The sequence below is a fragment of the Barbus barbus genome (assembly GCF_936440315.1).
Source record: "Barbus barbus genome assembly, chromosome: 20".
Taxonomy (NCBI): domain Eukaryota; kingdom Metazoa; phylum Chordata; class Actinopteri; order Cypriniformes; family Cyprinidae; genus Barbus; species Barbus barbus.
Window position 1 is genome coordinate 10,717,323 of NC_136748.1, and position 12,152 is coordinate 10,729,474.

General features: G+C 43.0%; 1 protein-coding gene across 2 annotated transcripts in view; it reads left to right on the top strand.

The window, feature by feature from the left end:
• LOC306886495 (ribosomal protein S6 kinase alpha-5-like) overlaps positions 1 to 12,152 on the top strand; it is a 36,211-nt gene that overhangs the window by 8,616 nt on the left and 15,443 nt on the right. The window lies entirely within an intron of this gene.

Here is a 12,152-nt window from a genome sequence, read left to right on the forward strand (position 1 = left end):
TCCCAGTAGATCAGCAGTTTTTGAAATACTCAAACCAGCCCGTCTGGCACCAACAACCATTCTACGTTCAAAGTGACTTAAATCCCCTTTCTTCCCCATTCTGATGCTCGGTTTGAACTTCAGCAAGTCATCTTCACCACATCTAGATGCCTAAGTGCATTGAGTTGCTGCCATTTGATTGGCTGATTAACAATTTGTGTTACCAAGCAATTGAACAGGTGTACCTAATAAAGTGGCCGGTGAGTGTATATCAGCCAGTAACCTATGATACCAATGTATTGTACAGCCCTAAAGTGTTTCCCATTGTTCCCACTAGGCTTCACTTTTGATGTGAAGAATGCAGGTTCAAAAATGTGCGTGTGGAAAAAAATGTTTAGTTTTCAGTGTTTGAGCTGGAGTCTGTCCACATTCCACAGATTTTCAGTGTGGAAGTGAAAATAGGAGAAATAATGTGCAGACATAAACAGTCCACATTAATTCATGAGATTAGTTCATAGCAGTTCATAATAACTGCATGATTCTTTTTCATATAATTCTGGTTATTGGAAAGCATGCTAAGGGCAAAACATAACAGATGATACAGATAAGTACCATGCGGTTTGCAAAAAGAGCTTGTTGGTCGCATCTACAGCAGCATATACACCACAAAACCATGCGCTCAACCTCAACTTGCAAACAAACATATGTGGGAGCCATCAGATAAGTTGTTGTCCAGCCAAGGACAAAAAGGCTGAATAAGCTTTACAACCACTTAAAGAAAATAACCAACAATTGTCCTGCATCATAAATGCTACATTTAAAGTGAATATTGCAGTACATTACATATGATTTACACACAGCACAGATGGCGTTTAGTCTTAGCCTCAACAGCATCTAAGTGCAGTAATTAATCATTCTAGAATGAAGAATCATGCTTTGATGCATTGGTTTACATTTCATTTTATTTTTAGCATTTAAAACACTGAGTTCCAATTGATGCACTACAAGTGAAAGAGGATATTTTTGAAGGAAATTAACAATTTTATTTTGCAAGGATGCATTAAATTTATCAAAAGTGACAGTAAAGACAATTCACCATTCTGACACAGCATAAATATTATAAATATATTTTATTTAAATACTCTACCATTCATTTTTTTGTGTTTTTCAAAGAAGTCTCTCACCAAGGCTGCATTTATTTGAACTAAAATACAGTAAAAACAGAAATTTTACAAAATATTACTACATTATAAAATAACAGTTTTTCTAGTTGAATGTAAGTAAATTTAAATTGATAATGAATTCAATTTAATCTGTTCCTCTGGCACAAGTGATTTTTCAGCAGCCATGACTCCGGTCTTCAGTGTCACACGATCCTTCAGAAATAATTTTCAGCTCAAAAAACATTTATTATTATCCAATATTGAGCTGTTTTTAGAAAATGTGATACATGATTGTTATTTTTTATTTATTTATTTAAAAAAAAAATTCAGGATTCTTTGAAAAGGATCATTTTATCAATTCAATTCTTCCTTGCTGAATAAAATCTCACTGACCTTAAATGTTTTAACAGTAGTGTATATACAGGCATGGCCAAACAAAATCGGCACCCTTGGTAAATATGATCAAAGAAGGCTGTGAAAATTAATCTGCATTGTTAATCCTTTTGATCTTTTATTAAAGAAATTCACAAAAATCTAACCTTTCATTGGATAATAAGAATTTAAAATGGGGGAAATATCATTATGTAATAAATTTTTCGCTGGACACAATTATTGACACCCCTAGATATTCTTATGAGTAAAATATCTCTGAAGTATATTCCCATTCATATTCACAATTTTGAGCACTCCAGTGTGTTTATGAACATGAAATTATCCCGCCATGGCTTCCTGTTTCACAGAAATATAAATAGGAGGGAAAACAAATTCCCTTAATCATCCATCACAACGAGAAAACCAAAATGAGCAGCAAATGATAATTGAGCTTCACAAATTAGTGAAGTGGCTTTAAGAAAATAGCTAGAGCAGTGAAAAGTACCATTTCCAACATCAGGGCAAAAATTAAGAATTTCCAATCAACATAAAATGTTACGAAGCTGCCTGGAAGAGGAAGTGTGTCTATATTGTCCTAATGCACGGTGAGAAGGAGAGTTTGAGTGGCTAAAGATTTGCAGAAAATAGTTGAGTCTCGGGGTCAGAAAACCTTAAAAAAAATTGTCAAACAGCACTTACATCACCACATGTTGTTTGGCAGGGTTTCAAGAACAATTCTCCTAGCTCATCCAAAAACAATCTCCAGCATATTCAGTTATCAGACACGACTGGAACTTCAAATGGGACTGGCTTCTATGGTCAGATGCAACTACAAAATGAGCTTTTTAGCTGCAAACACTCAAGATGGGTTTGGTGAACACAGGGATAAAAAGTACCTCATAGTCGCTTTTCCACTGTCAGGCCAGTGCGAGCCAGGGCTAAGGGCGTGCCGGGCAGGGCTAATAGCCTCGGACCTTCAGCACCAAGGCCAAAATCACGATGAGTTTCCACCGTCGGGCCAGAAGCTCCGCTGTGCTTCACTAAAACCCACCCTTTACACGCCTGTAATGAACTTGTCAGACACAGCAGGTTAGTGAAAGAACAAAGGTGTTTAATAGTGAATCTGGAATCGGAAGAACTGAGGGGTTGGTATTCTTGAGATGAGTAGAAGTCAATGGAGTTACAGGAGACCCGTGAGCCGGGATAAACTCAGTCACTGTGTCTTTGACAGGGATGATGACAGCGGGAACCTCCAGCGTGCAGGGGAGTGCTCGGTGTGCCGTGATACGTGTCCAGTGAGTGGTAACCACAACAGTGTCCGTCGTCGAGCGTCTGGATCTGCGGATGGGGAAGATGAAGAGGAGCAGAACAAGAGGTAAGTTTCAACAGGTAAGTATCGTCAGGTAGTATACTCAGCTATGAGTCTTGAGAGCGTCGGTCCTTGTATGTTACAACAAGATCGGACACTGTTGTGATTGAGGAGAGTGCTTTTAAGTGTGTGGTGATTGTTCGCTGATGAGGTGCAGGTGCGGGTGATTAGAACTCTGGTGACGTGGATCGTGGCAATTGGTTGAGAGGAAAGCCTGGTCGTTCTCTGACAGTACCCCCCTCTCCACGGCCCGCTCCTGAGGGCCGACCCCGGCGTCGTGGTGGTCTACCTCGTCCTCGAGGAGCAGGGCGATCAGGATGGTTGGAATGAAATTCACTTAATAGATCCGGGTCAAGTATATCATCCCTGGGAACCCAAGCGCGTTCCTCTGGGCCGTACCCCTCCCAGTCGACTAGATATTCGAGTTGACCACCCCGACGCCGGGAATCCAAAATCTCCTGGACTTTATAGATAGCACCGTCGTCAATGATGAGAGGGAGAGGGGGTTCCTCGACCGGACCAGGCTCTGGGGAGACAGAAGGAAAATACGGCTTGAGGAGTGAGACGTGGAATGTGGGGTGGATCTTGTAGTGTGCAGGTAGTTGTAGTTTGAAGGTTACCGGATTGACCTGTTCCAGAATGGTAAAGGGGCCAACAAATCTGGGACTAAGCTTGCGGCAAGGCAGGCGCAGCCTGACGTCCCGTGTGGAGAGCCAAACCTTTTGTCCTGGATGATAATCAGGTGGGGTCGAGCGACGAGCATCGGCGGAGCTCTTTTGCCTGCGCACTGCCTGCTGAAGATGGTGATGAGCCGAGTCCCAGACTCCCTCGCTCTCCCGGAACCAGTGATCTACCGAGGGTACGTCAGATGGTTCTCCTGACCATGGGAATAGGGGAGGCTGGTAACCGAGTACGCACTGGAAGGGAGTGAGACCAGTGGCGCCTTGCCGAAGGGAGTTTTGAGCGTACTCGGCCCAGCCTAGGAACTGGCTCCAGGAGTTCTGGCGGCCGTGACAGAAGGTTCTCAGGAATCTCCCTATTTCCTGGATTTTGCGTTCAGTCTGCCCGTTGGATTGAGGATGGTATCCAGAGGTCAAACTGACGGTCACACCTAGGAGAGAGAAGAATGCTTTCCATACCCGTGATATGAACTGTGGTCCTCTGTCGGAGACGATGTCCTCCGGGATTCCAAAGTAGCGGAAGACGTGGTTGAAGAGTAACTCGGCAGTTTGTATAGCGGTGGGTAGTCCAGGGAGAGGAAGGAGTCTACAGAATTTGGAGAAGCGATCAATGATGACGAAAATGCAGGTATTCTTATCTGAGAGTGGTAAATCAGTAATGAAGTCTACTCCTAGGTGTGACCATGGACGATTGGGAATGGGTAGTGGTACCAGTTTGCCAGCAGGGAGATGACGTGAGCTCTTGGATATCGCGCAGTCGGGACAGCCCTGAACGAACCTCCTCACATCCCTTGCCATGTTTGGCCACCAGAAGCGATCGCTTAGCAGCGAGAGAGTAGCGTTGGCCCCTGGGTGGCCTGTACCAATGGATGTATGCGAGGAGTGGATGAGAGGCGTGCGTTGAGTCCGGGGTACATACTGGCGATTCGGGGGACAGCCCGGCGGATTGGCCGGAGGAGGATCGGAGACAACTGGAGGAGAGGTCCATACAATGGGGCTGGCAATAATGTTGGTAGGGAGGATCCCCTCGGGCTCATCGGAGACCTCTTCTTGAGAGTGAACCCGGGACAGGGCATCAGCCTTGATGTTACGAGGACCTGGACGGTATGAAATTTTGAAATCAAATCTAGTGAAGAACAGCGCCCACCGCGCTTGACGAGGATTGAGCCTCTTGGCGTCTCGTAAGTACTCTAGATTTTTGTGATCTGTTAAGACTAGGAAGGGGTGGTTGGCTCCCTCCAACCAGTGTCTCCATTCTTCTAACGCTAGCTTGATAGCTAGCAACTCACGGTTTCCGATGTCGTAGTTCCTCTCCGCCGGGCTGAGTTTTTTAGAAAAGAAGGCACATGGATGGAGTTTCGGAGGGGTCCCCTGCTGCTGTGAGAGAACCGCACCCACTCCGGTAGTAGAGGCATCCACCTCTACGGTGAAGGGTAAATTGGGTTCGGGATGAACTAGGAGTGGTGCGGTCGTAAAGGCTTCCTTAAGGCGGTTGAAGGCGTCGGTCGCATCTTGGCCCCAATGGAGAGATTTCTTTCCTCCCTTCAGGAGGTCAGTGAGGGGACTGGTTATGGTGCTGTAGTTACTAATAAAGCGACGATAAAAGTTAGAAAATCCTAAAAATCTCTGTAGTTCCTTGATGGTAGTGGGTTGGGGCCAAGAGGTGATGGCTTCCACCTTCCCCTTGTCCATGCGAATGCCACCATGACTGATGATGTACCCCAGGAAATGAACGGTTGTTTGATGGAATTGACATTTTTCGGCTTTCAGATATAACTGGAACTTTCGTAATTGCTGGAGGACCTCCGCAACGTGTTGGCGATGTTCGGCCAGGCTCCGGGAGTAGATTAAGATGTCATCAATGTAGACCAACACAAACCGGGGAAGGAACTCCCGGAGCACCTCATGCATGAACCCCTGGAAAACGGAAGGGGCGTTGACGAGGCCATAGGGCATGACCCGATATTCGTAGTGGCCAGTAGGGGTCACAAAAGCGGTTTTCCATTCATCCCCTTCCCTGATGCGAATGAGGTTATACGCGCTGCGGAGGTCCAGTTTGGTGAAGATGGTGGCACCGCGGAGTTGTTCCAAGGCTGCTGGGACAAGAGGAAGGGGATAGCGAAATTTGACAGTTATCTGGTTGAGCTTACGGTAATCGATACACGGACGTAGACCTCCATCCTTCTTTGCCACAAAGAAAAAGCTGGAAGCAGCAGGGGACGTGGACGGTACAATATAGCCTTGATGGAGGGCTTCCTCGATGTACTCCTCCATGGCCTTCTGTTCAGGTAGTGAGAGGGGATAGATCTTTCCTCGTGGTACAGGCTCACCCGGAACCAGGTCAATTGCACAGTCCCATGGCCGATGCGGTGGAAGTCTGGCAGCTCGCTGGGGGCAGAAAACGTCACTGTAAGAAGAATACTCAGAAGGGATATCCACGGATCTTTGATCCACAGGACTCTCGATAGTGGTGGCATGTAGGGGAAGTGAAACGGTTGCCCAATGAGTAGGTCGAGGTAAGTACGGGAAACATTGAGGGAAACAGGACGAACCCCACTTTAGCACCTCGCCAGACTTCCAGGATAATATTGGATTGTGTTTCACCAGCCAGGGCAGACCCAAGATGACATCAACAGTTGCCTCTTCCAGTACCAACAGGTGAATGAATTCTTGATGGAGTTGCCCTACGCGAAGCTGCAACGGTCCAACACAATTCTCAACAAGATTGGGAGTGAGTGGCATACCGGTTATGGACTGGATCTGGTAAGTGGTCTTTGTCGCGGCGATCGGGAGGTCGAGCCTTCGACAGAGATCGCCGGAGATGAAGTTCCCGGCCGAGCCGGAGTCGAGGAGGATGGTAACTGGGAGTGGAGTAGAGTCTATTATCAGATGTGCATTGGAAGTTAAAGGGTTCATCTTGGGAAAGGTAGGTTGGATGCCACTCACCGCAAGTCGAGTAGGACGTTGTGGGCATGATGAGATTCGGTGGTTTGGGTCACCACAGTACAGACACAGGTTGTTAGCGATTCTTCTTTGTCGTTCTGAGGGGGACAAGCGAAACATGTCTGTCTGCATGGGTTCCGGTGAGGGTCTGGCCTCTGGCTGGGAAGTTGGAGGAGTAGCAATGGCAGATGGTGAGGGAGTATCAGAAAGACATGCCTTCATACGGTTCGAGCAGCGGATGGCGAGCTGTATAAACTTCTCGAGCCCATAAGTATCATCATAAGCAGCGAGATGTAACTTCAACCGGGGGTTTAAGCCTTGTCGGAAGGCAGTAAGTAGTGCAGGCTCATTCCAACCGCTCGTGGCTGCCAGGGTGCGGAACTTCAGAGCGTGTTGATGGATAGTCGATGAGCCTTGACGTAACTTAAATAATTGTTCGCCTACCGATGAGTCCCCCGGTGAGCTGCTAAATACTTCTTTGAAGTGGGCGAGAAATTGGACATAGGAATGTGTTGCGGGACCGGCTTGGCTCAGGATCGACTCGGCCCAACTGAGGGCTGGTCCCCGGAGCGAGGTGACCACGAAGGCAATTTTTGCTTGATCGGAGGTGAACATCTGAGGATGCAGATCAATAGTTAGTGAGCATTGTAACAAAAAGCCATTGCACTCCTCGGGATCACCTGAGAACGGCGCTGGTCGGGCCATGGGACTGGCGAACATGATCGGCGAAGAAGAGCTGAATGCGGAAGTGGCTAGAGAAGGTACTGGAGCTGGTGCGGGAGGAGAGGTGGAATGAGTGAGGATCCTCTTGAGTGTGTCGACAAGTTCCTGGAAGGGATCAGCTGTACTCATGATGTTGCTGTCCAGGTCCGATCTTCTGTAATGAACTTGTCAGACACAGCAGGTTAGTGAAAGAACAAAGGTGTTTAATAGTGAATCTGGAATCGGAAGAACTGAGGGGTTGGTATTCTTGAGATGAGTAGAAGTCAATGGAGTTACAGGAGACCCGTGAGCCGGGATAAACTCAGTCACTGTGTCTTTGACAGGGATGATGACAGCGGGAACCTCCAGCGTGCAGGGGAGTGCTCGGTGTGCCGTGATACGTGTCCAGTGAGTGGTAACCACAACAGTGTCCGTCGTCGAGCGTCTGGATCTGCGGATGGGGAAGATGAAGAGGAGCAGAACAAGAGGTAAGTTTCAACAGGTAAGTATCGTCAGGTAGTATACTCAGCTATGAGTCTTGAGAGCGTCGGTCCTTGTATGTTACAACAAGATCGGACACTGTTGTGATTGAGGAGAGTGCTTTTAAGTGTGTGGTGATTGTTCGCTGATGAGGTGCAGGTGCGGGTGATTAGAACTCTGGTGACGTGGATCGTGGCAATTGGTTGAGAGGAAAGCCTGGTCGTTCTCTGACAACGCCTCTCTGGAACAATGTCATGCAACCCCATCATTTCACCAACAAAGAGAAGATTTATCAGAAAACTAATAGAAATGTCACTGGAACTAGCGTGATCACAAAACGAACATCATAAATGCGGCCATTTGTTTGCATGTTTTGTTAAATTTAAATCCAAAAGCATCAATGTTTACAATAATAGCCCAAGTGATACATGATTATAATTAATAAATTTATCAGGATTTAAAATTAGTCATACAGAAGCGGTATGAACCATTATTTCTCTAAAGAAAGAGGACACATACATTCAGTCGTGTCTGTTTCTGTTTATTTGTAGTCATACATCACATTTAGAAAGTATGATAATTTCTATATTTTTCCATCAAAAATACGACCTGAGTAGCAGAGGGAGCTCCAGAAAAGCCATATTATATTTTTTTTTTGACACATGCGGTGCTAAAGTCTCAAGACTAGACTTATGACTTAAGATAAAATGCTACTAAATAAATACAAGATTGTGATAGAGTATGAGAAGCTGACTTCTGTTTTTTTTTGTCAAGCATTTACCATGTTTACTGTGGTAATGTTAATGGCTTGCGTGGATCTTTTGCATCGCTTAAATATTTCTGCCTTGTATGGTGATCATAATCCACATCGGATCTCAAACAGAAGTTATTTCAAACACTCGCTGCTCTGAAAGGGAGTTAAAATGATTTTCAAAGTCTTTAATGCTGGTGTTATACAGCTGTTAACTTTATGAAATGATCTGCGGCGCTGACGCTCTCCAGACACGGAAAAACTCTGTCTTTGTTCATAACCGCTCCTCTAGCCCCAGCTGGCCCTCTTTGGCCCAAGGTTTTCGTCAGGCCAAAAAACCCTGGCCTTCGGCCCTAAGGAAGCACCGACGAGGCACAATCAATCCCCGAAAGTGACAGTGGAAATGCAACTGGCCCTGGCACGCACTATCATGCCCGCTTTTGGCCCGACAGTGGAAACGCGGCTCATGTGTACAATGAAATATACTGCTGTATTTTTGATGATGTGGGCCTATATTTCTGCTGGAGGTCCTGGACATCTTGTTTAGACACATGGCATCATGGATTCTATCAAATACCAACAGATAAAAAAATCAATAAGTGACTGACTCTGTTAGAAATCTTATAATGAGCCATGTTTGGATCTTCCAACCGGAGAATAATCCAACCACAAACCTCAAAAACAACACAAAAATGGGTCACTGGGCACAAAACCAAGCTTCTGCTAAGGCCATTCCAGTCCTCTGACCTGAACCCTGTAGAAAATGAGTGAGGTGAACTGAAGAGAAGAAGCACCGTCATGGAGCTGTGAGTCTGAAGGGTCTGGAGTGATTCTGGATGAAGGAATGGTCTCTGATCTCTTGTCAGGTGTTCTCTAACCTCATCAGGCATTATAGGAGAAAATTTAGAGCTGTTACACTGGCAAATGGAGGTTTCAAAAAGTATTGAATAAAAGGGTGCCGTGAATTGTGGCCAATGTGTATTAGAGAAAATACATTTATTTCATAATGATATTTCCTCCCATTTTAAATTCTTATTATCCAATGAAAGGTTAGAATTTTGTGATTTGTTTTTTTTTTTTTATTATCAAAAGGATTAACAATGCAGATTAATTTTCACAGCCGTCTTTGATCATATTTACCAAATGTGACGATATTTTTGGCCATGACTGTATATAAATATATTAATAAATATATTGATATTTTTTAGCTTCTGTAAAAAACACCCTCATACCTCCAAAACACCTTAAAATAGTCAAATAATGAAAACATTTGAAGAAATTAAGTGTTATTAATGGTTGATGGTTATTTATATTTTAGTTTCTTTGTAAGTGACGAGACGACCCATTGAACAGGTGACCCATTGAAGTGGTGTTTCTGCTCAGGGGGTCGGTTCCTTGGGTTTGCCCAATAGAAATAGGTTTTGCCGGAACAAATACTTAGAGGGAACATTGTGTTAGGGTGATATTCCAGTTTAGGAACTACTGGGAGGGTTAAAAGATATTTGATTAGACCAGCCAGCAACAAGTGTTTAATATTTCACAGCTGTCGTTGTCATGATACTTGCAGTGTCTCAATACTGAGTGTTCCTTATAAAAAACGACTAGGCTTCCACTTTTCTACATTTTTGTTATGGGTGTTTGAGACAAATGTTGAAAGATCTGTGTTAAGAGAGTTCTTGATGCATTGTTGTGTAGGGTTTTAACATTCGTCTTTGAGAAGACCATCTATAACAAATGATTGTTTATTCCCGGGGACCACCCAATATCCTGCACATGTCCTGCCCTGTCAGTGATGTTCTGTTTGATGTTTCAGTAGTTCACACTGAACCTCTCTCCGTCCCATGGATGCAATTACAGCGCATGGCTGTTTACTTAATGCTGTAATTGCTTATCATGCATGTTTTGGTGTTCTTTCTTCTAAAAGATTATATGAACTTTTTGTTTTTCCCAGTTTGACCTTTGTTGTACTAGCTAAAAACCCATTTCAGCCAGAATTGTTTTTACAAGTGTGGTTTGAAAACACGCCTGTGACTATTAAGACTTTACAGAGAACATATAAACCGGTGCACAGAAAACGAGTAAATTCATCCGACAGAAATGTGCTGATTATGAGATGCATAAAAATAAAAGCAATTAATAAATGTACGCAGGAACCTTTAATTATAAAAGCCATGTGCTTGAAACTGTAAACACATGGCAAGAATGTTAAATGCACATAGAATATTAAAGAAGATTGTTCCAGATGTTTTCATGTATTTCATTCCGTAAATATGCCGCATAATTCAGAAAGCAGTTTTGCCCAATTTAGAAAGCACAGATGGCGTTTAGTCTTTGCTTCAACAGCATCTAAGTGCAGTAATTAATCATTCTAGAATGAAGAATCATGTTTCGATGCATAGGTTTACATTTTATTTTTAACTTTTAAAACACTTTGTGGCAATTGATACACTGAGTGAAAAGGGGGTCAGTAAGATTTTTTTTTTTAAAGGAAATTAATACTTTTATTTAGCGAGAATACATCAAATTGATCAAAAATTACAGTAAAGACATTTAGAATGTTATAGAAGATTTCTGTTTCAAATAAATGCTGTTCTTTTGAACTTTCTATGCATCAAAGAAACATTGATAATAAGAAGAAATTTTCTTGAGCAGCAAATCAGCATATGAGTGATTTCTGCAGGATCATGTGACACTGAAGGCTGGAGTAATGATGCTGGAAATTCAGCTTTGCCTTCACAGGAATATGTTAAATACCTTGTAAAATATATGAAAACAGAAAACTTGATTAATACTTTTTCAAAATATTACAGTTTTTACTACATTGTTGATCAAATAAATGCAGCCTTGATGAGTATAAAACGTCTTTCAAAAGCATGCATTATAAAAATCTTACCATCCCCAAACCTTTGAACAGTAGTGTATATGTGACCCTGGACCACAAAACCAGTCATAAGGGTACATTTGTTGAGATTTATACATAATCTGAAAGCTGAATAAATAATATTTCCATTGATGTATGGTTTGTTAGGATAGGACAATATTTGGCTGAGATGCAACTATTTGAAAATCTAGAATCTGAGGGTGCAAAAAAATCTAAATATTGAGAAAATCACCTTTAAAGTTGTCCAAATGAAGTTCTTAGCAATGCATATTATCAAAGTTTTGATATATTTACAGTAGGAAATTTACAGAATATCTTCATGGAACATGAATCTTTACTTAATATATCCTAATGATTTTTGACCCATACAATGATTTTTTGGCTATTGCTACAAATATACCCCAGCGACTTAAGACTGGTTTTGTGGTCCAGGGTCACATATATGTGAATATTTTTGACCATTACTGCAAATCCAGCTCATTATGTTTCTGGTCTCTGGCCTACGAGTTTGAATCATGTTTTTTGTCTGACCAACTGTAATCTGTCTTTCTTTCTTTCTAATACCAATGTTTTTTTTTATTGATAATAAAGTAGTAAACAAAGAAATTCTCCAAGCTGAATTGTCCATTGTTAGTGAACATTCTGTGTCGATGCTTCCACTGTCAATAGTGTAAGACAACTGGCATTTGGTAGATTAATGAGAATTTTGGGTTGAGTAAACACGCTGATGTATTGAATCGTGACTTGTATTTGATATGCAGCGTATCATGAGGTAATTGCTGAAACCAAACATTCACACATCTGTGTTTCCGAAAAAAAAAAAGAATTTCTG